General features: G+C 48.8%; 1 protein-coding gene across 9 annotated transcripts in view; it reads right to left on the bottom strand.

Annotated features, from left to right (window-relative positions):
- The window catches only part of LOC149356071 (calsyntenin-1-like), a 93,845-nt gene extending 69,335 nt beyond the window's left edge, over positions 1-24,510 (bottom strand). For 8 of the 9 annotated variants that reach the window (XM_089584099.1, XM_089584095.1, XM_089584103.1 and 5 more), the window contains exon 1: positions 24,293-24,510. The gene's annotated coding sequence lies outside the window, so the exon portion shown is untranslated. Of the gene's footprint in view, positions 1-2,267; positions 2,345-24,292 lie in introns of those variants that run through there. The other variant, XM_089584097.1, reaches the window with a different exon arrangement.
- Positions 24,511-24,773: the final 263 nt, after the last annotated feature.

Genomic DNA, 24,773 nt, shown 5'->3' on the forward strand with positions numbered 1-24,773 from the left:
AAAGGTGACAAACACAAATGCGACGAGTTTTATTCGCCACTGAGAGGCAAAAGGAGATAAGTAAAATACTTGCCTATCTTCTTTTCCTCTCAGTGGCGAATAAAGCTCGTCGTATTTGTGTTTGCCTATCTTCGTCTTGAAAGAATGAAAGAATTCTTTCAAGACGATGTACCAACTAACCCGTCAAAAAGTTCTACTACAGAATTTCTTTCGAGGAGAAATCCTTGAGGCCCGTGAACTGTGCGATGTCAGTGCACGTTAAAGAACCCCAGGTGGTCGAAATTTCCGAAGCTCTCTACTACGGCGTCTCTCATAGCCTGAGTCGCATTGGGACGTTAAACGCCATAAACCAAACCAACCTACTTCGCTCCGAGGACCCGCGGCCAAGCAAGCCATCGCCGCAGGCCGGGCTGCCAGCGTCATGAGCCTCCGGGACATGAACATTTGAGTGCAGTGGCGCCTTGCGGGGCCCCAAGGACCTACGTGTCCCAAACTCTCCTGTTCCAAATAAAGTTTTCACCAGAACCACACATTTACCTGTTTAAAGCTAGTAAATTTCTAAAAACTTCAGCTGCACTTTGAAGGGTCCCTGAAAAGGGTGCTTGAGCACACCCAGCAATTCTGGACAACAGTATTTTCAACGGGAGCCAGTTTATGAACTCAATTTTTTCATGTATTTTAAGATTTCACTGTAACAATCAATATATTCACCAATCTCCCGTCGGCAGGCTTGCATTTTTTTCTATTAGCGTTTTTGTTATTGGCAAAAGCGTTCCCCATTGGTTTTCTACGGCAGTTCTAACTGCTCGATGCCAGCTATGGAAACAGTTTAAAAGAAAGCTTTTGCTGCACATCGGAGTATAACCTTCAGTATTTCCATTACAGTCCCTTACAGTTTTCCAATTTTCAAAATTATTGTCCAATATTGCTGGATGTGTATTATAGAGTACAGGCCCCCGAGTGTTCATACCACGTAAAAGGCTTCAAAAATGAGCCGATCATTTACAATATGTTTTTTTTTAAATGGCACTTCTACCCCTCGGGGCGACCAGCCGTGCCTGGCTGCCGCCCGAATCCGCACGCAATGCGTCATGCAGCGCTCGTTATGTCAGCAGTGGAAGCGCAGCAGCGGAAGCGCATGCTCAGGAAGCGCACGCTAGAGAAGCTGTCGATTACTTCCACAAAATGAGCGCTGAAGACACAGACAAAAGAGAGCATTCTTTCGAGTGTTATCTCTGCGGCTCTCACAAGCATTTTTCCCGCGCCTGTCCGTATATCGCAGATAAGTGATCCAGTAATATGCGTTGTGGGGCTAGTTGGTTCATACTCAGATTTCTTTTATGCGCACAGAAAGACGACACAATAAGACAAGGTAGACAGGACGGAGCGCATACTTTCAACTGTTTCATTCCATAAAAAGTAATTGAGATTTTGGTATAAATGTCATGTACTTTTTCCGGAATAAAACAGTTGAAAGTTTGCGCTCCGTCCTGTCTACCTTGTCTTATTGTGTCGTCTTTCTGTGCGCATAAAAGAAATCTGCAGATAAGTGCGCGAACTGCGGAAAGAAAGGCCACGTTCAGCGTGCCTGGCGTGGTCCCAAGCAGAAGCCAATGAGTTCAAGGAAGTGGATACGCACTCTTGAAAGTGACGACACTGGTAACGTCCAGACGCTGTCTCAAAAAACCCGGCGTCCCATCACCGTCGACGTCGAAATTCAAGGTGTACCTTTGCAAATGGAGTTAGACACAGGCGCTACGGTGTCTGTAATATCAAGACAACTGTTCAAGATACTTAGACCGCCTTTAAAACTCGACCCGACGGAACTGCGACTGAAAACATACGTAGAAGTTGTCCAGCCCTGCGGCACCTTCAAAGCAGCCGTGAAGGCCGAGTCACACTACGGAAACACAACAACGACATGAACCAAACACGTTCGCCGCCGCGGTGGCTCAGTGGTTATGGTGCTCGGCTGCTGACCCGAAAGACACGGGTTCGATCCCGGCCGCGGCGGTTGAATTTCTTTGGAGGATAAATTCTAGAGGCCCGTGTGCTGTGCGATGTCAGTGCACGTTAAAGAACCCCAGGTGGTCGAAATTTCCGGAGCCCTCCACTACGGCGTCTCTCACAGCCTTAGTCGCTTTGGGACGTTAAACCCCATAAACCAAACCAAACCAAACACGTTCGCAAGCGAGCCGTGAACAAGTCGGCTAACCAACTCAACCCACAACTTCATGTCACACTGCCATAGAGTTTCTTACTATTACCTAGAGGGAAAGCTGGCGGCCCGTCTATGGGAGTTTGCATGGCGACCCCTCGAGACCACTTCAGCCACCATGGGCGCTCAAAGCATCATGGGGCGGTGAGCTACTTGTTGCGGAACTGCAACTTTTGGCCAAAATATAATAGAAAAATAAAGCTGTTCGATAACTACGAATGTCCTAACATTCAATATCTTGTTTAATGATTGCAACAAATGAGCAGAAAAGCATTTAAGTGCAAAGTTTGCCCAAAATAAGAGATGACTAGCTTTCCTGTTGGCCAAGTGATGAACACTACAAAAACAAATATTTCGTAATTAATAGGCGCACTTTCAAAAGTAAATATGTTTTCAAAAAAAAATGTTGTTGCTTAGATACTTTAAGAGGTTTTTTTTAATAGCATTTCGGAAGAGTAGAGCCTTTTATTGGCGTCGTGTGTCATCGCGTTTTCACTACTATGGTTTTTGCACACTGCGTTCGCGCGAAAGTCGTCTGCGCATACACGAACAGCGTTTTTGGAATGAAACATCTTAGGTTTGGTTTGGTTCATGGGGTTTAACGTCCCAAAGCGACTGAGGCTATGAGAGACGCCGTAGTGAAGGGCTCCGGAAATTTCGACCACCTGGGGTTCTTTAACGTGCACTGACATCGCACAGTACACGGGCCTCTAGAATTTCTCCTCCAAAGAAATACCAGCCGCCGCGGCCGGGATCGAACCCGCGTCTTTCGGGTCAGCAGCCGAGCACCATAGCCACTGAGCCACCGCGGCGGCCTTAGTAAACATCTTAGTAATGACACTCCGTGTTCCTGAAAAACTACGACTGTCTCGCAACAAGTAGCTCACCGCCCCATGATGCTTTGAGCGTCCATGGTGGCTGAAGCGCAGCGCCGCCAGCTTTCCCTCTAGGTAATAGTAAGAAACTCTATGCACACTGCACGAACGGCAGGGAAACGAGACAGGTTGCTGGGGTGTTGCCTCGGTATGACAGCTTCCGGGAACCGGAACAATAAACAGCGTTCGTGGACCCGGTTGGCGTTGTTAGCCGGCCGGGCTGATTTCCCGGAGACACCGAACCAACCAAATAAAGCACAACGCGGTGATTCACCGGTTTTGTGCCTTTCGTGCTTGGAAACGTCGTTTTCAAAGTAAAAAAAGAGCGTTTCCTTTCGTGGTAATGTCGTCTGCTACGGTACGGCGTCTTGCACGCGGGCGGGAAGGCTGCTGTGGCCACCGTCGGCTGTCGGATGCGGTCGCCGTGGAGAAGCACGTTCGATCTCCGTCGCATTCTTGTGAACAAGCGTACACTTCTGACGAACGCGGCTCTGTAGGGAGCCAAAAGGAATGTCTTGCTCCAGGGACTGCCTCGGCCGTGAGCTCCAACAGTTTCTTGACGGGTTTGTGCGCGAGAACCACCCGAGCAGGAGCCGGCATACGAGTGTGCCAGTTGCTCGCGTGAACATGCCGCCGGGAAAGTGACCTGATCGCGATGATTGAAGAGAGGCGCTTTCCATGGGATATAACAGACCCAAAATATGAACGATGTGATCTGAAGGAATCTGTGTTTCAAGAGATCGCTAGTTGGGACCGTATTTCACAGGTTAGCGCGAGTTACCTGTCCTGCTATTTTTGAATTTGAGATGAACAAGAAAGCAGTGCTGCATTTTTTTCTTTGAGATAGCAATCAGAATAACTTTACTGGGCTCCCATTTGATTGCAAGAATGATGCGTACAATTTTAGGTTTTGTAAGTACTCTGACAGTGTGGAACAAACTCGATGAATCTGCCGAGATTATGGCGTGATTTATAGTGACCGGCCGGGTTGATAATGCATTGTGGAACAGCAGCGCAAAATACGAAATTCGTAAAAGTAGACACAGGGCACAGAAAGTAGACGCGTGTAGCCCGTGTTTAATTCCCTCGTATGAGGTTTTCGGAAACGCTTTGCTCGGGCGCCCTTCGCATCCAGTCGATCAAACAGCGCGGTTTCCCTGTGGTGGCGGCTCGTCGTCCGAGTCAGAATCGAGCAAGGCTGCACCTCAGCCGCCGCGCACTGTCATAGTTCGTCCGATGTTCTGCAAAACTTCCAGTACCTACGGCAAGGCAAGTGTCCCCAGTTTCCGCGGCTGTGCGCACGCACGGAGTGGAGTGCGCGAGCAAGAGCAGAGAAGCGCCGGGGAACGCGATTGATGTAGTTTTCCTGGTGTGACAGAGAGTTTCTGAACAAGCGGCGCACATGTGGCCAACACAGGCTGGCGGGAGACAGCGACACGTTTCCCCTCTGTTCGTGTTGACGCGGTGTGACAGGATCGCCAACCCAACGAAAACACTGTTTTGTCGGACGGGTTGGCCGACTGTTTCCGCGGTGTGACTCGGCCTTAAGGTACAAGGATCAAGTAGGTGACCTTCCGTTGTACGTCGTAGACTACGGCGGTCCAGCGTCTTGCATGTCTAGAAAGCAGCCCAGATAGGGGCAACTGGCGCTGTGAAGGTCTGAGGATGACTGCGGCCTTGTTTCCCCTTTTATAGCCGCGCTTTACCTGAGCGAAGCACCCAGTGTCCCAAGATCTCCCTCACGTGTTTTTCCAGCGCCCGTCGCTTTTATTAAACTACCGCAAGCCGTTTGAAGGCCGAAGTAAACGCATAGACGCGCTCTTTCACACCATTTTGCTGTTTTCTGTCGAAAAGAAAAGGTTTCTCTGCATAGGCACAATACGCGCCTAAGTCGACAAGCTTATTTGTTGAGCCCGCCATTTTGTGTGATTTACAACCTCGATTGACGGTTGTTTTCGTTGCCTGGCTGTTTGCGGATGCTGTGCCAAACCTGGATGGTGCATCGCCAGTCAGTTTCGCACAATTCTTCATGACTGGCGCCAGGCAAGATCATCTGAGGTTCTTTTTCAAATCACGCATTTTTTCTAACATCCGCTCAAAACAGGACACATATATCTTTTAAAAAATGGCAAACTACACGAAGGCGCAGGCCACTTTCCTTAGCTTCTGTGGTAGTAAAGACGGCCCGATTGCCAAGTTATATTTGCCCCATCACGGGGCTTGTGCTTGTTAGGAGGACGAATGACGGGATATTTATATGAAAGGCTGATGTAAAGAAAATAGACGAGGAATTGTGTTGGGAGCGGCGATAAAAGGTTTATCGTAATGATCGGGTATGCAGGAAAGGATGAAGCTGATGCGCGAAAACATGACATGCAGCACGGAATTCGGTCTATGAATGACCGTTATTTAGGACCATATCACGAGCGGAAGAAAAGTGCATTCGAAAGAGCTCATATAGATCATGGAAATATGGTGAAATTCTAAAGGTAATTAAGAGAGATAGATTTGGCACTTAAGATAAACAGGTGGAGAGGCAAAAAGAAACCCAAATGTTGGTGGGACGCGGATATTAAAGATGCAATATCAAGCCGCCAAGCAGCTAACAGGGCACATCAGAAAGCAAAACAAGAAAATAGACCCTTGCCCGAAATTCAAGAGAAATGGGTGGAGTAGAAGAACAAAAAGGTATGCCCAAGCCTAGGAAAAGACTAAGGCTACAACCGATAAGTGGATGGCAGATAGAAAAAGAGATAAGCAGGCACTGAGAAAGCTTTGGAACAACCTGAAGGCACTAGCTACCAGTTCGAAGGAAACGCGTTGCCATATACAGGATGACGAGGGTAAGTTAATGGAAAATGAAGCAGCCCTGCAATTGATTTGTAAACACTTATCAGAGGCTTCTAAAGCGTGTGGTGGCATCAGCGGTACGCAGCCTGATGCAGGGCGCTACCAAGGGAAGGTTTTTGACGAAGACAGGCCGGATATAGCGGGAAAAAGCGGAGAAAATGGTCCTTTTGCAGACAGCAACAGGTTTGGACCAAATACCAATGAGCCTATAATTCCGTTGCTTGGTAAAAAAACAAGAAAAACTTCGTATGCTGCTTTTAGTTACGTATTGAGAACTAAGGAAATCCCAGCAAGCTGGCGAGAGAGTAGAACGGACTTGACGTGCAAAGGCAAAGGTTGAACAGATCGCATTAAGTACTATAGGCTTCTAACGGCGACATCGGTACTGTATCGAATAACAATGCAAGTCATCAAGGATCAGCTGCAAGGTTGGACTGGAGATGTGCTTTTGGTAGAACTGCAGATTGAGTTCAGACAAGTTTAGAAGACAACTTGTTCGCCGTCACCCAATGCATCGAAATTGCTGCAAGTGAAGAACGACCATTGCGGATGGCGTTTTTGGGCATAAAAGGGGCTTACGGCAATGTACCAGGTCTGTTAGAAAAGTATCCGACCTTTGACCGAAGAAAAAAAACTGGCATAACTGGAGTGTTGGAAACCTACTAATCTTCAAAGTAGTCTCCTTGGGACTCCACACACTTCTCCCAGCGGTGCTGCCATTGTTAGAAGTATTCCGAAAAGGCCCCTTTCGGAATGGAGTTTATCTCAGCGGTCGTTGCAGCCATAATGTCCTCTCTTGTCTGAAATCGCGCTCCTTTCAATGGCCTCTTGATTTTGTAAAACAGCCAGAAATCGCAAGGGGCCATATCAGGAGAGTAAGGAGTCTTCTGAACTACAGGAGTCTGGTTTTTCGCCAAAAAAGTCTGAACCAAGTGCGAGGAATGTGCAGGAGCATTGTCGTGATGGATACTCCAATTTCCTGTGAACCTCAGCTCCGGTCTCGTGCGCCGCACAGCATCACGTTGGCGACGGAGGACATCCCTGTAGTACTCTTTGGTCATTGTTTGACCCTGTGGGGTGCGTACTCGTGGTGTGCCACACAGCGGGAGTCAAAGAAAGCAGTCAGCATCATTTTGACGTTGCTGTGCATTTGGCAGGCCATCTTTGGTCTTGGTGACGTGGAATGCTTCCACTGTGACGACTGGGATTTGGTTTCCGGGTCGTACCCGTACACCCAAGACTCGTCACCAGTGATTATGGTGTTGGTGGAGTCGGGGTCACTGTTTGTGGAATCCAGTATGTCATGTGAGACTTCAACACAAAGCTGCTTTTGCTCCATCGTGAGCAGCTTCGGCACGAATTTCGCCGCAACTCTCTCCATGGCCAAATTTTCGGTGATAATGGAATGTGCAGAAAAATTGCTAATGTCCACCTCTTCCGCAATTTCTCGGACAGTCACACGAGGGTCCCGCATCACCACAGCGTTCACTTCGGCAATGACCTGGTCATTTCGGCATGTTGATGGTCGATCGGAGCGTGGCTCGCTCTCCACTGATGTGCGGCTGTCTTTAAACCAGTTGTACCACTGCTTAATCTGTGTGCTGCTCATAGCATCGTCACCGAAAGCCGTCTGAATATTCCGAATGGTTTCCACTTGGTTGTCGCCCAGTTTCTGGCAAGATTTGATGCAGTAGAGCGGCTGCTGTCGCACCGCAATTTTCCTTGCAATTAAAAACCGACGAGAGCACTGCGCACTGCCTCACTCACACACTGCGCCCCAGCGACTGGCACTCTCGGCAGGCGGGAAAAAATTCGTGCATGCGCACGAAGGTTCAAGGTCGGCTGATGCAAGCGCGCTTGTTTCAAATCCATACTTTTCTAACAGACCTCGTAAACCACGCCCCTGTTAGGCAAATTTTTGAAAAGTAAGTGTGGGCTGTGAAACAATTTGTTCATTACAAGAAAATTAGAAGAACAACCTAGCTGTGAATTGTCAGGAAATGGAAGCTGCTGAAAGATTTGCAGTTGAAAAACGAGTTAAGACAGGATAGAAACAAGCGGATTAGGTTCTACTGGGTCGTGGTGGCGAAGGGGCCAACTGGTGACAAGTCGTACCGGGATGGACACATAAAAATGACATCGTTCTTCTAACAGATTGAGCGAGAGGCCTTCAAAACTTGGTAGACCCTTGCGGAAAAGAGCCGGAGGCTCTAGGACTGAAATTAAACGCTGAAAAATCTGGAGTCATGGTTTATAATGATGAGCCTGGTACGATTACGCTACCGACCTTAGAGTTAGAGGCGTACAAATATATTGAAATGTGTATTAATGATAGCAGAGACTAGATGCAAGGCCAAAAGGAGGAAGTTAAGAAGAAAGCAAAAAGAAACGAGGCTGTCATGAAGAATCGCGCGTTCTGAGGATATAACAAATATTATTCGGGAAATCTGAATAGGTGCGATGCCACCGGGCTCGTCGTTTGTAAATGCTGTGGTGTGCTTATTGTGGCGACCCCACACACTGCGCGGGTCCACACGGGACGGAGAGGCACAGAGACTCCGTTTCACTTAGCTGGAACAAAACAGATATATTCAAGAATTACATATTGGCGAGTACATGATGCAGAGGTAGTGGTGTCGAAGCTTACATGCTGCTGCGTTGGCGCCGGATTCGACAAAAGGAACGGAGGGCTGCGGAGTGAACCTTGTTCGTTCGCCGGTGGACAGACTGTTGTCTCGGGCTTTTCTCGGCACCAAAACCGACTGGATTTTTCTCATTTTTTTTTAAATCCATTGAGGCCATCCGTCTTTCCAAGCTGGAGCGCTTCCTTCGCCTTCCTCTCGGCGCTGGCGACTGCTGCATTCCCCGTCTTCCCCCGCATTTTCCCACCGAATCCTGCCTTTTCTTCTCTGGCCGGCGCCACTGCCACTCTTGCCAAAGGGTGTGCCCGACCAATTGAATGCTTACAGATGGCGACCAGGCTGTCAACCTCCGGACCTGTAGTGAGCCTTGGCCAGCGCCGGTTATTCCTGGCGCCATGCAGTTTATTGTTCAAGCGCGTCCGGGGTCAAACGCAGGGAAGATGTCGCCGGATATAACGACCGTCCGGAGACACGCTGCGCACGCAACGCCAGCAGGCGAATTTGAGACTGAAATTAGCGGTGCGTCTGAGGCAAGAAAATGATAACGTTGAAGACACCACACAAAGAACATCGTAGTAAAAATAGCAGGCGAATTTCTCGAATGAGCATCTGAATCTTCACAGAACAATATATTAACGAGAGAATTAATCCAAATTGGTTCCTCTACAAGCCAATTGCACATTAATTACCACAGCTTATCTGTCCGTGCTTCCCTTCACGCTTTTTGCCCTGATGCAACGTTTGGACGCCGACCGCGGTTCGCCGGCTAGCGCTTTGTAAAAGCAATGAGCTTTAAACAAAAAAAAGGGGCGGAAGCGCCTATCGCACGCATTACCGAGCTTTAACATTGTACTGTGAAATCTCGAACGCAAACAAGCATTCAGAAGGGAATTGCCAACTTGCACAGGATGACAACTTAATTGCTATGTTATTCTCTCAGGCGCCCTCTTTTTTTACACCCAGCAAGACTAATAGGGCAGATAAGACATGTGACCAATACTAACACTGGACGACAGTTACATACCCACATACAATATTTACAAATCGCATAAACATAGCATTGAACCAACATGCGGCGTTTGCGCTGCAAACACGCGGCGAGTTGTTCGGTCACCACTTCTCGCGCTTGACCCGGACCAGACACACAAGTTTTTTGCGGGGCTGGGTCTCTTGGAAAATGAAACATCCTCAACCATTTCTCGAATGGTTTCTCGATTCCTGCCTTCGCGTGCATGTTCGCAAGAGGCGGAGTTACGTAATAAAGAAAAAAAGGCGGAGGGTTGCTGTACTTCATCACGAACGATGAGACGGATATATTCTTTTATATTTTTTGGCGTTAAAAGCAACATAAGAGAGATCCCTCTCACGAAACTAGAAAGAGTATAAGACACCTATTGTCGCTTTCAATGGAAGGGACAGATTTCGAACACTTTATTTACACTGCTGATACCTTATAGCACGCACTGATTGTAGGCGAATTGATAGCAATGGCTCAGACCGCAATGGGGAGCAGTAAAGGTGAGCTGCAAATAGTGCAGACTCAACATTCGCAAGTTTTGTGCAAACTCTTCAAGTCATCTGTCACGTATGTACGAATTTTCTGATGCGGTATATCGCATCGATAGCGCAGAATAATATAAACGAGGAATTTCTTAACACATACATTGAGGTTAGATGTGCTGGCACACATATCCGGATAGATCACTACAAACGTCAGGAACTGCAGTACTTGCCGGGAGAGGTTCGCCGACAATGCATTAATGGAAAACCATGTATATTCATTTACGGCATCGCATGGTTCTCCATAGAAGGAGAGAAAAATATTCCTATTATAGCCTCTTGAGACCCGAAGTGAATTTGAGTGCACAAAAACTTTGTAGGGTTTCAGAATAAGCTGGTAGGAGTACAAAGGTGAAAAGTGAGAGATATTTTCTCAACAGAACTAATAGTTTCAGCTCAGCACGATGTCCAATATATTGGACACTAGGACTCTAGCCGGATTTTCCTACCCAGTGGGCGTGCCACAAAATACTTCAGATAAAGCTGTGAAAGTTGTGCGAAAAAATACTTTATTATGACAAAAGTCAAAGTAGAAAAATATACGTCAACTGAATAAAAAGGTTTCGCTGTGCTCACTTGCTGTGTGCCTTTTCGAAGCATCTTCTGTCTTTTGTTATGCAGAACTGCTGACATTTTGCGCAAAAAAACTTTGTTTTCATGGTGCGCCCCTCAAACCTGCAGCGCGCAGCGTTATAACGCTGAGCTATAGCTGCATCAGACAGCCTTGGGAAGTGGTAGGCACTTTTGTTGGTCTTTCCTCGTCGAGCTTGCTTTGATGGTGGGCTCCACTCAACTTCACTGTCACTCTCTGTTTCTTGTTGTTTTTTTTTCCTTGACGTTTCTTGCTTCTTGACGTTTCTTGGGTTTCTTGCTGTTTTTGGATCGACAATAGTGTCGTCGTCGCTGTCCGATAGGTCAATGTCTGATGTGTTGGAGGCCGCCGCGGTGGCTCAGTGGTTAAGGTGCTCGGCTGCTGACCCAAAAGACGCGGGTTCGATCCCTGCCGCGGCGGCTGGAATTTCTTTGGAGGAGAAATTTTAGAGGCCCGTGTACTGTGCGATGTCAGTGCACGTTAAAGAACCCCAGGTGGTCGACAATTCCGGAGCCCTTCACTACGGCGTCTCTCATAGCCTTAGTTGCTTTGGGACGTTAAACCCCATAAACCAACTAAACCAACTAACTGATGTGTTGGCTTGTGCAATTCTTTGTAAAACTGCTTCGGCTGTCTCATCAGGAACGCGAGGCCTGCCTCCTACAACAAAAAAGACATTATTTCGTCCCCAGCCGTTAAATACCAGCAGTATTCGTTTACAGTTATTGCGAAAGCCATCTCAAAAGCGCGGTCAAAATAACCGGGCTGAGTCCCAGCGTCCAACGTATTGGACACGTGAAATCAGATTGAAAGCACAGAAAAGTTAGGTCATGTAGAGTTACAATTATGATATCTACATGTTTTCTGTTCTATTTTTGTTGATATCCAACAAAATTTACTCGTTCAAAGTAGGTAAAATCGCAGAAACAACACTTACTTCTCCGGCAGGTGCCATAGAACGCCGCGCCGCTGAACGCCGTCGTTTTCAAAGTGTTTTGGCGGGAAAGTGAGCAGTTTAATTTCGAAAAAGGTGCACAGATGGCGCCACCAGTTGTCCAATGTATTGGACAAGTCGGTTTTATGAAGATGAATCTTTCGGCGCGGGAGTCCTGGCTTAAAAGCTAATGTCCAATATATTGGACAAATTGCCATACACGGGTCTCAGGAGGATAGATTTATGCAAAAGAGATTCGGAGTATTGCCAAGCAACAGTTGAGATATTCTGTATGTTTTCATCGTTCGCTAAACTCCGTGGCTTGTGCTACGATATAACTATAGCGGAGCCTCATTTCCTTTCTGTGAACATGCATCATAAACATAACCAGGTAACAGCGTGCCTGTAAGGCCGACTGTAGCTGCATGTTTCGGTAGCAGAAAAGGAGCGTTTTCATTTTGCAGCCGGATTTGTTTTCGACAAAATGTAAACAATGCGCTCTGTTAGCACGACTCACTCAAAATTCAATGACGGGGTTTCAGAAAGGCAGAACAGAGTATAGCTCGCGAGCAGTTCTCAGTTCGCTGAAAACATTCTGAAATTTGGACATGCGGCGGCAAAGAAAAGCGGGAGCTATATGCTATGTATTCAAGCGATCGCGAAATATTACGTGGGGATAAGTGCAATAAAGCGCACAGGCTACTGAAATTGTGCGCATACTGTAAATAAACGTTTCCTGCAGTTAACCTCTGCAGATGTATCTTCCTTGACAACGTGGAGCATGGTTTTCTTATTTGGTGGCGTTCCAAAAAAGCTTAGGTTCCGAGTTCTTTTACTGGTACTGAATATTCAATTGAAAATCCTGTCATGTGCAATTTACCGTCACGTTGTAGCGGAGTTTTTAGCCTGTTCTCTGCTGCTCAGCAAGAAAGAACAAAGGCCGACGCTGCCAGGATGCCTCGTGTTACGCATATATATATATATATATATATATATATATATATATATATCGTCATGGGACCCTAATATAACAATAGCGGCAGAAATGATCATAGGGTGCTGCGTGTACTACCAAAGTTTGATACATCTTACTGCGAGAATAAACCGAATAGTCGTCATATCCCAGCTCGCAAATGATTTTAAAAAAATTGCGCCTCTCCCGTAACCGAGAGTAGAGTAAGCATGAAATGTTTACGGGCCTAACATAGGCTCCATTGCTCGGCTTAAGCAGCTGTGACGGTGGCGGCATTGAAATCCAGGATGATGCTGAAGCGTACGCGGACACGACGAGAGACGCAGGCCTGACAAGAATGTATATGCAGCGCGTTCGAATACTCCGCGAGCGTGTATACATCTGCCTGCCAGAGGGGGAAAGGGCTTGAAGGCCAAGCGGCTGGTCTTTTACATGCGTGAGTGTGGGACCGCAGCGCCATCCTTGGGGAGGGAGCGAAAGTTTTCCGCCGAAACCCCTTCTCGGCCTGGAGCTCCCCTCTTTCTTTAAGCGGCCTTCTCTCAAAGCCCCTAACAGATCACGTATGACAACGAAGTGTATTGTGGCATGTATGTGCTTTTTCCACACGTTATTAGAAATCGGAAATTATAATTCCGTGCATTATCAAATGCACAGCTCGACTGATGTCTTGATAAACATTGAGAAGACACTGGCAGCAGTTATTTTTTGTGACTCGTTTGGAGAACAACCGGCGCTTGTATGCCGGTCCCGTAGGAGGGCTTAGAGAGTCTCGTTGAATCTCGTTAAGTCTCGTACGGTGCCCGGATGTTCTCGTTTCAGAGCCCGGATGAGTGGGATTCAGTGCCCGGATGATGGCTCTCGGTCTCGGCGTGACGTCACCACAATGCCGACAACGGGAGCTAAAAGCATTTCATGCTTAAAACACAACTTAGTGAATGCAAAAAACATGCGCAGGCCTGCAACGCGGTCCCACAGCAAAAGCGTCAAGGCGCTTCCCACGCAGGCGGCCGCTCCGCCCGCGTGCCTCGAAGCCTTGGCTGCTTTTCCGTCGTCCATCATCATCACTGTCTCTGCTGCTTGACCGCCCAACCATGTGTCCGCGCCCTTGGAGGCTAGATTTTCTTTTGTGAAGCCATACTCCTGCCCGCGGTCCCACAGCAAAAGCGTCAAGGCGCTTCCCACGCAGGCGGCCGCTCCGCCCGCGTGCCTCGAAGCCTTGGCTGCTTTTCCGTCGTCCATCATCATCACTGTCTCTGCTGCCATCGGCAGAGTTTCGTGAGACGTACCCGCCGTCTGCTATCCCAGTGTTGCCATACTGTAGTGTTGCCAGACTTGCGCAACTCCCAGTGTTGCCAGGCTATAAGGTTGCCAGATTGTGAACTAAAACCCAGTGTGGCCAGACTATTTGTTCTCTCTCCCTTTTACATTCTCCTCCGCCTACAGCTACGCTGTCGCTCCGGAAAAGCCCAGCTCGTAAGAGCAGCCTTGCCCGGAGTGGCCGCCGCCTGTTCGCCAAGCGAAAGAGCACGTCCGCGGCGGTTACGAAATTTCTTTTTTAGTGACTTGTCGAGCAGACGGGTACCACAGACGAAATCTGCCGATGCGCGGCCCCAGTGAGCGTATTAAGACGAGAGAAATGCGTGATTTTGTTGAAATAAGCGTGCTATGCTCAAATTCACTTGTCGAGCAGACGGGTACACCAGACGAAATCTGCCGATGCGTGGCCCCAGTGAGCGTATTAAGACGAGAGAAACGCGTGATTTTGTAGAAATAAGCGTGCTATGCTCAAATTCACTTGTCGAGCAGACGGGTACACCAGACGAAATCTGCCGATGCGTGGCCCCAGTGAGCGTATTTAGACGACAGAAACGCGTGATTTTGTTGAAATAAGCGTGCTATGCTCAAATTCACTTGTCGAGCAGACGGGTACACCAGACGAAATCTGCCGATGCGTGGCCCCAGTGATCGTATTTAGACGAGAGAAACGCGTGATTTTGTTGAAATAAGCGTGCTATGCTCAAATTCACTTGTCGAGCAGACGGGTACACCAGACGAAATCTGCCGATGCGTGGCCCCAGTGAGCGTATTAAGACGAGAGAAACGCGTGATTTTGTTGAAATAAGCGTGCTATGCTCAAATTCACTTGTCGAGCAGACGGGTACACCAGACGAAATCTGCCGATGCGTGGCCCCAGTGAGCGTATTTAGACGAGAGAAACGCGTGATTTTCTTGAAATAAGCGTGCTATGCTCAAATTCACTTGTCGAGCAGACGGGTACACCAGACGAAATCTGCCGATGCGTGGCCCCAGTGAGCGTATTTAGACGAGAGAAACGCGTGATTTTGTTGAAATAAGCGTGCTATGCTCAAATTCACTTGTCGAGCAGACGGGTACACCAGACGAAATCTGCCGATGCGTGGCCCCAGTGAGCGTATTAAGACGAGAGAAACGCGTGATTTTGTTGAAATAAGCGTGCTATGCTCAAATTTACTTGTCGAGCAGACGGGTACACCAGACGAAATCTGCCGATGCGTGACCCCAGTGAGCGTATTAAGACGAGAGAAACGCGTGATTTTGTTGAAAGCAACTTCTCTGTTTTTCCGCATCTTTCCTTGCTAATAGCAATAACACTAGATTCTCTGAACAAAACAATATGCTTCTACCAAAAGTGAGTACAAATTATGGAAAACAAACTGCTTTTTTTCCGCCATTAAAACCTGGAATTCATTACCACTAGCAATCAAATCCGCACGTTCGCAGTCCGCTTTCTACACTTTACTAAAAAAAACATCTCTCATCAACCCATTCAGCTTCATGCCATGCTTAAGTTTGCCTGAATCTTATTTTCTGTTCCCCACTCTGACAGCAAACGGTCATATTGTTACTCATCTGGAACCTCTTTTTTTTCCTCCGCCTATGTTTTATATCTGCATTTATTCAATGCCCATTGCTATCCGATGTCTTTTTGTGTTCTTTCTCTTGCTCTTATGCTTTGCTGTTTTATGCCATTTTTGTTAAATTATGCCCACTAACTATTGTATAACTTATTAATTGGCGCAAACTACACTAGTAGGTTTTAACTTAATTGTATACTTTTGTTCCATCTCCCCTGCCAAACTTGTGCACTTTTCTTATGTATTCCTGATGGGAGGTTCCCCAGACAGTTTTCACTTTGGGACCTCCTACTGTACTAACTTTTTTATGAAACTTACAACTCATTTGTATTTCGTTTTAATAAACCTTTAAAATCTGCGCGAAAAAAAAAACCGTTCGAGGCGACATGTGGAGTCATGGGACATCCGGTTCACAAAGGCGGCGACGAATAGGACTCCAGGAACGCTTCCCTCCTCGTGCGTTAGTGCACTGCGCCACGGGCTAACAAAGGCAGAGCGAAGGCAGCACCCCGCTGCTGCTGGCACACTGTAGTCACCCCTGAAGAAGGGACCAAGTTGGTCCCGAAACGGTGGGCAAAAAAGTAAAAATATTGGTTGGCGTCAGTTTCCTCTCAACTATCTCAAAAACCCATCAAGACGGACTTCGGTCGAAGATGTTTTCGTTCCTACAATTACTGTTCTGAATGCGGCTTTCAACGCAGCACGAGCTGCAGAGCATTCTTAACTGCCAGAAGAAAAAAATATCTAGCCACTACGAAGTGACTGGGCAATAATAGGATGCGCGCACATGAAGCAATTATTTCTGCAAGGCTGCTTCTGACGACGCCCGAATTTCGCACTTTTTTCGAAGCTCACCAAGCACAGCCTACAATTTCGTCGTTATCAGTTATTCAGTTCAACACTGCCTACCCCAATTAAAAGTGTCAATGTTGCGTGAATCTGAGCACACGTCGTTGGTACCTGTTAAGCTAGACGCCTACGGCGCCAGTAGGTTCCTTCCCCCTCTCGACGGTAACTACCGTGTCCATCGGAAGTCTAGAGGGGTTAGGAATGGTGACAGCGCGTCGCGCGCTTCGGACGCTCTCCAAGGCCGCGGGAAACGGGGACCAAGGGGCCGACGACCGTTTCCTATTAAAAAGAGATTAGCTCTCAAGTGGGTGGGGGTCAGTAAGGTCGGCGACTTCTGAAAACCCGGACTGTCTAGCTAAGCAGCGGACATTACTGGCGCCTCTAGAGTCGGGTTCTGGCGAGCACTGGCCGCCGCCCACTTGTACCTACAGTGCCACTCCAGCAGTATTGATTGAAATTGCGCGAGAGCAGATTTAATAAAGCTCCGCCCAATTATCGACGGTATTAAAACCAGCTGCAAACAAAGAAGAGGAGCGCGCCGAGTCCCAATCTCGGCCGCTTTTCTACAGCCCTTTTTCAAACCGCCTTTTTTTTAACCGCCTTTTTCTCCTGCTGCCTTTATTTTTGTTTCCGTCTTCAAGAAACTAGTTTTTATTCTCAAGAAGTTTGGAGTTGCTGCCCCATCCGGCTACGTGTCGCCGGACGAGTGGACGAAGGCGCGAAGCAGTGGCGGTCCGAAGGGCGGAGGGGGCGCTCGCCCCCCCCCCCCCCCCCTTCCCCAAAAGCCTTCGCATATCTTCCCGAACGTACGTTTTCGGGCTCTCACAGGGCGAGATGTGATTTTTGACGTAAATCAGCAAACCTTTTTCGTCTGTGATGTGTCCAGTAGTCAACTACCTTGTACGTTCAACGCGTTAGCGGCAGTTTTATTCCACACAATTCTAAAATTCGTAGTTATTGTCGAGGCATCGGGGCCCTGCCATGCCCCGCTGTTGTCTTGCCTTGGCGCCGGCGCGGCGACGACGGCGGTGCCATTCACATGCGGTTGCGGTGGCCAGCAACCTCGTCGGGGCGACGTGGAGCCTACTCATTCATGTCTTTATCCCACCGTGGGCGAGCAGGCGGGCTTGACTTCCCGCTTGCTCTTCGCTAGGAAGTGCACGCGTGGCATGCACGCTCCTTAGGTGCTACCTCGGACTGTACGAGGCCCCCCCCCCCCCCCACCCCGGCCGCTCGTGCAGTGTGCCACGCGCGCGATTAGTTAGACACAGGACGCTGCGTACAATTTGTCGTTTTCTGTAAACGATTGTGCACAGTGGCCGCTCGCGCGCTCTTGCTTTCGGACAGAGCCCGGACATTTGCGCGCGAGCGGCGCGAACTTGATTACTTTTTGTATTTTATAAATAGCATACAAAGCTCTTCCCTGTCCTTCTCCTCGCTATATTTTCCCTTTCACCTCCGCCGGCTGCAGCTCGCGTGCTTACGATACTAGATGGCAATTGACGCGGCCGGCAACATTCTTTTCCTTCGCCTTTTTTTTATTTTTTCTTTAAAATAAACCGCTACCACCTATCCCACCATGAGACGCAGCGACGCCAGCGTGGGGATCGTCCCTTCGGTTGGCTTCACAAGACGCACCGCCCAGCCGCCTTGTCGGAGGTGACCAAAGGCGGAACAAAGCTCCTTCCCCGAACTGAGTAATGAGGGCCGCAAATCACACTCGTGAAATGCCCGGACAGGTGCATTGACCTTGCTAGACCCACCGTGGCGGGATGTCTCATCCGACGACCTGTTTCCCCCTGGCATCGAAATGAATATTTCTCACGTAGCCGTTAACATTCAAGGCAAGAGTTATGGTATAACATTTATATCGTTCATCATTTAATTTTCAAAAAAAACGCGCAAAAGTTGTACAAATAAAATGTAGATAAAAAAAATTGTCTATTTTTTTTTATACGGAAGTTCGTCCGCCCCCCCTAAAACCAATCTCTGGGACAGCCACTGGCGCGAAGTGCCCTTCGAACAGCTAACCACATTCATAGACGAGCCGGCCATTCCGACGACGATCCGGAGGAGAAACTTAACTGGCGTCGTGACCAGGAGGATCAGAGTTTCAAGTTAACTGGTGCCGTGACCAGGATGAGTATGACCAGTGCTTCAAGTTAACACGCTTATTTCACCAAAATCACGCGTTTCTCTCGTCTAAATACGCTCACTGGGGCCACGCATAGGCAGATTTCGTCTGTTGTAACCGTCGGCTCGACAAGTGAATTTGAGCTTAGCACGCTTATTTCAACAAAATCACGCGTTTCTCTCGTCTAAATACGCTCACTGGGGCCACGCATAGGCAGATTTCGTCTGTTGTACCCGTCGGCTCGACAAGTGAATTTGAGCTTAGCACGCTTATTTCAACAAAATCACGCGTTTCTCTCGTCTTAATAAGCTCACTGGGGCCACGCATCGGCAGATTTCGTCTGGTGTACCCGTCTGCTCGACAAGTGAATTTGAGCATAGCACGCTTATTTCAACAAAATCACGCGTTTCTCTCGTCTAAATACGATCACTGGGGCCACGCATCGGCAGATTTCGTCTGGTGTACCCGTCTGCTCGACAAGTGAATTTGAGCATAGCACGCTTATTTCACCAAAATCACGCGTTTCTCTCGTCTTAATACGCTCACGCATCGGCAGATTTCGTCTGGTGTACCCGTCTGCTCGACAAGTGAATTTGAGCATAGCACGCTTATTTCGCCAAAATCACGCGTTTCTCTCGTCTAAATACGATCACTGGGGCCACGCATCGGCAGATTTCGTCTGGTGTACCCGTCTGCTCGACAAGTGAATTTGAGTATAGCACGCTTAATTCAACAAAATCACGCGTTTCTCTCGTCTTAATACGCTCACTGGGGCCACGCATCGGCAGATTTCGTCTGGTGTACCCGTCTGCTCGACAAGTGAATTTGAGCATAGCACGCTTATTTCAACAAAATCACGCGTTTCTCTCGTCTTAATACACTCACTGGTGCCACGCATCGGCAGATTTCGTCTGGTGTACCCGTCTGCTCGACAAGTGAATTTGAGCATAGCACGCTTATTTCAACAAAATCACGCGTTTCTCTCGTCTTAATACGCTCACTGGGGCCACGCATCGGCAGATTTCGTCTGGTGTACCCGTCTGCTCGACAAGTGAATTTGAGCATAGCACGCTTATTTCAACAAAATCACGCGTTTCTCTCGTCTTAATACACTCACTGGTGCCACGCATCGGCAGATTTCGTGTGGTGTACCCGTCTGCTCGACAAGTGAATTTGAGCATAGCACGCTTATTTCAACAAAATCACGCGTTTCTCTCGTCTTAATACGCTCACTGGGGCCACGCATCGGCAGATTTCGTCTGTGGTACCCGTCTGCTCGACAAGTCTCTAAAAAAGTCGCTTGGCGAACAGGCGGCGGCCACTCAGGGCAAGGCTGCTCTTACGAGCTGGGCTGTTCCGGCGCGACAGCGTAGCTGTAGGCGGAGGAGAATGTAAAAGGGAGAGGGAACAAATAGTCTGGCCACACTGGGTTTTAATTCACAATCTGGCAACCTTATAGGAGGTATTCACATGACGTCATCCGCAAGGGGCGCTAGCGGCCGGCGCGGCATTCGCCATGTTCGTGGTCGCGCGCGCGGCCGCCGCAGCCAGCCGCAGCGTTAAATAGCCGGTGATGTGTGAAATGTGAGTGTATTTCGCGTCTCGCCATAGATAACTACTGTCCGGCCCGTAACACCGCGTTACTGACAGGGTGTTCCGTGTACTGCGCGAAGCAGAAAAGAGCGGCCACGCTCAAAAGGTTCCACTTTGTGAAAAGGTCGGCCCGTAAGAAAGCGGAGGCGCCGGCGCAGTGTGAGACGTACAGGACTGCTGCCGCGCGTTGAATTCACCGGTATCGAGGCCCACCTTGTGCACGGCTTAAGTTTGCTGGCAGGCCAAGGAATTAAAGGATATAAACCTATGAGAGGGTGCAATTACTTGACAAGCGGGTGAGTCCAAGAGCCGTGCTGAGGGTGCTGACGTCCGCGGTGCCGACGGCCGAAGTGCCGTTTTTGAAGAGGTGAGTAATTCGAAGGGTCTGTTCACTTAGCTGTAGCTTAACTTGTCATCTCTACCTGCTGAAAGTGACGTGTTACCACTGAATCTAGCGGAATGGCTGCACACTGCGTTGCTGCGAAAGCGCTAGACGTCTTGTGCATACGAAGCAGCGCTACGTAGCTACAATCAAAACTGCAATACATTCTCGCTGTGTCTGCCGTTCGTGCTGCGAGCGCATGACAGTATTTGTTTCACCGTTCTGTCGTGTAAATAAGGCAGCTATGACGCTTTGCCTTTCTGCTGAAAGACCGTCTGAGAAGCGTCAGCAGTTCGCGTACTACAGGCGCTTGAATTATCAATTTCTGCGGCGGCAGTTTTGGAATATCAGTAATTAATCGTGTTGTTTATCCACGATGTGCTCTGCATGACTAGCTGACAGTTATCAACTGATATTAAAAGCTGCAAGTCGTGTACATTCTTGCGTGCAGCGCAGCCAGCCAGTTTTGCTGCCGAGTTGAGGCAGCTCGGTTATATCACGGCGCAGAAGAATTCTGCTGCAAACTTCATGCACAATACGCGCTCCACAAAGAAAAGTGGTCACTGACGTATTCAACAACGTACAAATATGTTACGGATCACTAACAGTTTAGGCCGGTATACCTTACGGCGTACCGTGGCACTGCGCGAGGCGGCGTAAAACGACCGCAAACATGGCGCGCTTGCCGTGACGACGCTCGCGCCGTCTGGTAGCGCGGCCTCAGTGAATACCTCCTATAGCCTGGCAACACTGGGAGTTGCGCAAGTCTGGCAACACTACAGTATGGCAACACTGGGATAGCAGACGGCGGGTACGTCTCACGAAACTCTGCCGCCATACTCATTCGCATACTGGCACAATTCTTCCTTAAACTGATTGTCTGAGTTCTGCAACTCGTAAAAACCATCTATACATAGCATTGCTACAGCAATTGTCCACATACTTCGACAGCTTCGTTTCGCTCGCTTAATCTCAGAACAACACGATCAACAAACTATTTGCGCGGCGATAAATGTGAGTACGCAAATGAGATCCCTTAGAAGAAAACTGTTCAGACCACTTTCAAATACAGGCACTTCTCTTTTTTTTTCTTTTCGCGAGGCCTCACCTATAGTGCCGCAAGCGGGGGTACCACTCCGGCAGCGCGAATGCTGCCTTTTAGGCATTGTTCGCGCGATCATTGTGCGCGATGCTCTTGTTCAAACAGCGTAGTGTAGGCATCGTCTGGAAGCTCAATGTGCACTGTCAATTGATGCACACCGCTGGAGCGTAACTGCATTAACATCTGCGGAAGAGGTGGCATGGCAGATGACCAATTCGGTATAGTTTCTTCGACATGACCTACTTCAGAGAACTTTTCTGAAGAAACTACATAAATTAGGACAGTTTCGTTTGGACTACACGTAAAATAGACATTAGTCTGTTACTTTACATTTCGGCATGTGCACTCGTTGAATTTTTGTGATAGGCGGCCTTTTAAATACATCGAAACTTAGTTATTTTCGGCACAAATATCTGTCGCTTATCGGAGCGCGCAGCATCAATATTTTCACCATTTGGGGAGGAAAATATAGTAGTGCAGTGTGCGCAGTTTAATCAACGTATATTCATTAGTCCGTTTTTAATTGCCTTTCCAATTTTAAGATTTCTGTAATACTGAAAGAAATAGAGACGGACAGGGCAACGCACGCCCGCGCTAAGATAACGCTTGTCTGCGTCGTCCTATCTTACTTTAATGATTCCTTCGCGCTACTTTTTAATCATGAACGTCCACCAACTCGCCCAACTTTCGCCTTTACTCAGCAACATGCCATTGGTATCTCCACGAAGTTTGAAACGCCCATGCATGTAAACTTCCTGCGTCGAAAGTGGGAAACAAAAGCAAACTCAACCTAATCGGTAGCCTTTCTTTAGTAGCCTTACGTGAAATAACAAAACGATATCGGCTACCTGAAATGGCCAAGTACAGGCACGATCTATGACAAAGGTGATTTCCCTCTGCCGCGCTCAAACAATGGCCTTTTCAGCCGCGCGCGTCGGGGCCGCGGACTAACCACCTCTTCAGCTACAGGGGCTTAGGGAGAGGAAGCCAACCCACTCTTTGCCTTCGCTAGCGTCTTTCCGCCCTTTCGACAAGAGGAGAGGTCTTTGGTAGCGCTTGCAAAGCCCATAATTGCTGTCGACAACAGGCTGCAACAAGTACTGTCCCGCTCCCCCTATCGCTTCGAGTCCGACTCTTCGGCTGTGCTCCTGTCTGGCTGCTTCCCAAGAAAAATCCCGCACACGCGTCTTTCTCTCCTGGAGTGTTCGGGGAATCAGCATATATCCACGATAGTTCCCCCTCAAGTCACGCGCAAGGAAGCTCGCACAGCGATTTGCCTTTTCTCTTGCCGTCTTTGACCCAGGACAGCGCAATTTGATTCTTCTCGCGAACTGACGGATTTCCATGGGCTTCTGACATGCATGCCTGGAAAATTCGTTTTTAATTTCCTGCCATTGCGGTCAGCTTTTGAAGCACCAGTGCCTGTCGCCTGGCCAGGAACCCTGTCCGCGAGTTACAGTTGCGCACCACGGGAAAACTTCGGGTTCTACCGCCTTCCGCTCTTTGCTCACATCAGCAGCTGTGAGCACAAATGAATCGATTTCTCTGTTTGCCCTTCGCCTTTGTCCGTTTTCCTATTCTGCGCATAGACTGCTGAGCGTGTGTCCCCAGATCAGAACTAGCTTCTAGTTCTTTCATCGCACCTCGGAAACCTTCATCCGGTTCAAAACTAGCCACTTTGTCTTCGCAGCATTTCCAGCTCCACACAGCTGACAGACGGACCTTCAGCTTCCTGCGAGTTGTGCCGTTTGCTCCACTGAAGGTAATTCTCTTCCGCCTCGCCTGCTTATCAACCGTCATGAGTCTTCATAAGCCAGCTTCGCTGAAGTAGCCACACCGCTTTCTGTTTCACTGATGCTCTAGTGACGCCTTGACTCGCAGCTGCCTCGACTCACACACACTGAACGGTTTCGCTTTGTTTCTCTTCTGAAACCTGCACCTTTGGAGAAATCTCCCTTTTCGCGGGCTTGTAGGTTCGACGCCTGTAGCAATTCAATTGAAAGGGCTTCACTCTTAATTACCCGACTAACGGTCTCCGTTGCCACTCCTACCTTCCTCGGAGGGGAATCCTCGCAGTCGGGTCTCGTAGGCCCCTTCTCTGAATGCTCTCTATCGGCATTGCGGCTGCCTAGCTCGAACACGGCCTCGGATACTGCGGCTTTCCTTGGAGCACCTACCGGTCGGACGCGTTCTCTGCCGCTTCCCTCGTGGTGTCGCAATTAACCAACTCGCCTACAGTCACAGACTTTGTGAATATAATCTGAGAAGTAGCCTCACTCCATTTCTCCAAGATTTTGCCTTTCCCGGTGAGGGCTGCCCTTCGCTGCATCTCAAGCTGGAGTTTAAGCCGCTTCACTTCTGCGTCTTACCTTTCTCTGTCCTGGTCATTTACCCAACGTTGCACATTTTCCCAAGCAATCTCACAATCATCCTCTTACTCCGTTCAAGGATTCTTGATTACCTGAATAATACTTTTTATCCAGAGCGACGCGCAACTCATCGCACAAGAACAACAGTCCTGCCCTCGACAACCTCGTCATGTCTGTGGTCGCTGCATTTAAATGCTGGTCTTGCTCGCTCATCGTGATTCTGAGCTACTGTACCCCTGTGCTACAGACATCCTATCAACCAGCAGTTAAAACATCAACGCAGAATTTGAAGCCTCGAGGATGCAAACCAAAAACCAACACTCACCCGCAGATGCAGCACCTTGTTACCCGGTTCATCTCACCGCCTAGCAACAGTGTTGGATGGGGGTTTCGGTGTAGCGGCTCGACAGAATCTTGGTCAAAATGACGCTCTTTACACCAGGACAGTAGGGCCGCTGAGGGAAGGAGTTGTGTGATGGTGAAAGAACACGACTGGGTTTATTTACATAACGTACACCGCCAAGAGCGGAGAGTCGGCCGCACTCGCTGACGGCGGCCTGAAACGTTCAATTTTGCGCACAACACTTCCCCTCCCTTGTGGACACGCCCCCGTCACGTGTTTGAGGGTGAGGAGGATGCCATCGAAGCAGCGCAGACTGCGGTAGGATCGCATGTGATAATCTCTCGGCACTCGTGGCGGCCCTCGTGTTGCCGACACCTGTTCATCATCACCCGACGCGCGAGGAGGCACGCCAAAGGAGAACCACCGGGAACGAGACCCTGCTCGCCGCGGCGGCGCTCGGCAC

This window comes from Amblyomma mixtum, chromosome 3 (assembly GCF_055824585.1).
Source record: "Amblyomma mixtum isolate Tamu chromosome 3, ASM5582458v1, whole genome shotgun sequence".
NCBI classification, from domain to species: domain Eukaryota; kingdom Metazoa; phylum Arthropoda; class Arachnida; order Ixodida; family Ixodidae; genus Amblyomma; species Amblyomma mixtum.